General features: G+C 55.6%; 1 protein-coding gene across 1 annotated transcript in view; it reads right to left on the reverse strand.

Moving 5' to 3' along the window:
• The window catches only part of LOC133664809 (5'-3' exoribonuclease 1-like), a 34,064-nt gene that overhangs the window by 11,885 nt on the left and 19,679 nt on the right, over positions 1–2,500 (reverse strand).

Consider the following 2,500-nt stretch of genomic DNA (forward strand, 5'->3'; position numbering starts at 1 on the left):
AGGTGAGAGTAGGAATGAAGATAGCTCGGTAGACCGAGAGCTTTGCCTTCTGGCTCAGCTCCCGTTTCGTCACAACAATGCGGCAGAGAGACTGCAATACTGCCCCAGCTGCTCCGATTCTCCGGCTGATTTCCTTCTCCATCTTTCCCTCACTCGTGAACAAGACTCCGAGATACTTAAACTCCTCCACCTGGGACAGAGTCCTGTCCCCTACCCGGACTGTACAAACCATCGGTTTCCTGCTGAGAACCATGGCCTCAGATTTGGAGATGCTGATCCTCATTCCAGCCGCTGAACACTCGGCTGCGAACCGATCCAGTGAGAGCTGAAGGTCACGAACCGAAGGTGCCATCAGGACCACATCATCTGCAAACAGCAGTGACGCAACCTTTAGCCCCCCGAGACGTATACCCTCTCCGCCATGGCCACGACTCCGCCTAGAAATCCTGTCCATGAAAATCACAAACAGGATAGGTGACAGAGCGCAGCCCTGGCGGAGACCAACCCCCACTGGAAACGGATCCGACTTACATCCAAGCACCCGGACACAACTCTCGCTTTGGTTGTACAGATTGGATGGCCCTCAGCAGGGTTCCCCTCACTCCGTACTCCCTCAGCACCTCCCACAAGATCTCCCGAGGGACGCGGTCATACGCCTTCTCCAAATCCACAAAACACATGTAGACTGGATAGGCATACTCCCAGGCCCTCTCCAGGATTCCCGCAAGCGTAAAGAGTTGGTCAGTTGTTCCACGACCAGGACGGAATCCACATTGCTCCTCTTGAATCTGAGGTTCGACTATCGGCCGGACCCTCCTTTCCAGTACCTTGCCGTAAACTTTCCCAGGGAGGCTGAGTAGTGTGATACCCCTGTAATTAGCACACACCCTCTGGTCCCCCTTTTTGAAAAGGGGAACCACCACCCCAGTCTGCCACTCCCTCGGCACTGTCCCAGACTTCCACGCAATGTTAAAAAGGCGTATCAACCAAGACAGCCCATCAACACCCAGAGCCTTCAGCATTTCTGGACGGATCTCGTCAACCCCCGGAGCTTTGCCACTGTGGAGTTGTCTAACTACCTCAGTGACTTCACTCCGAGAGATCGACGTCGATCCCCCATCATCCTCAGGCCCTGCTCCTATCAGGGAGGGTGTGTCTGATGTATTTGGGTTCAGGAGTTCCTCAAAGTGCTCTTTCCAACGCCCTACGACTTCCTCACTTGAAGTCAGCAAAGTCCCATCCTTGCCGTACACAGCTTGGATGGTTCCCTGCTTCCCCCTCCTGAGGTGCCGTATGGTCTTCCAGAACAGCTTTGGTGCCGCCCGATAGTCCTTCTCCATGGATTCCCCGAACTGCTCCCACACCCTCTGCTTAGCCTCGTCCACAGCCACGGCCGCTGCCCTTCGGGCCCGTCGGTACCTTGCAACTGCCTCCGGAGTCCCCCGGGATAACATACCCCGGTAGGACTCCTTCTTCAGTCGGACGGCTTCCCTGACCACCACTGTCCACCAGGGTGTTCGAGGGTTACCGCCCCTTGAGGCACCTAAGACCTTCTGGCCACAGCTCGCAGCTGCAGCTTTAGCAATAGAGGCTTTGAACATTGCCCATTCCTGTTCAATGTCCCCAACCTCCACAGGGATGGCAGAGAAGTCCCGCCGGAGGTGGGAGTTGAAGTCCTTCCGGACAGAGGACTCCTCCAAACGTTCCCAGTTCACCCGCACTACACGCTTGGGTTTGCCAGGTCTGTCCAGAGGTTTCCCCCGCCATCTAACCCAACTCACCACCAGATGGTGATCAGTTGACAGTTCAGCCCCTCTCTTCACCCGAGTGTCCAAAACATACGGCCTCAGATCAGCTGATACGATTACAAAATCGATCATTGATCTTTGGCCTAGGGTGCTCTGGTACCAGGTACACCTATGAGCATCCTTATGCTTGAACATGGTGTTTGTTATCGCAAGTCCGTGACTAGCACAGAAGTCCAATAACAATCCACCACTCAGGTTCAGATCAGGGAGACCGTTCCTCCCAATCACGCCAGTCCAAGTATCACTGTCATTGCCCACGTGCGCGTTGAAGTCCCCCAGCAAGACTATGGAATCCCCTGCCGGCGCCCCATACAGGACCCCATGCAAGGTATCCAAGAAGGCTGAATACTCTGAACTCCTGTTTGGTGCGTATGCACAAACAACAGTCAGAGTTTTCCCCCCTCCAACCCTAAGGCGAAGGGAGGCGACCCTCTTGTCCACTGGGGTGAACTCCAACGTACAGGCACTCAGCCGGGGACTCGTGAGTATCCCCACACCCGCCTGTGCCCTCACACCCTGAGCAACTCCAGAAGTGAACAAGGTCCATCCCTTGTCCAGGAGTGTGGTTTCAGAGCCCTTGCTATGCGTAGAGGTAAGCCCCACCAGATCCAAACGGTAGCGCTCCACCTCTCGCACCAGCTCAGGCTCCTTCCCCACCAGCGTAGAGACGTTCCACGTCCCGAAAGTCAGCC

The sequence above is a fragment of the Entelurus aequoreus genome, linkage group LG14 (assembly GCF_033978785.1).
Source record: "Entelurus aequoreus isolate RoL-2023_Sb linkage group LG14, RoL_Eaeq_v1.1, whole genome shotgun sequence".
NCBI lineage: Eukaryota > Metazoa > Chordata > Actinopteri > Syngnathiformes > Syngnathidae > Entelurus > Entelurus aequoreus.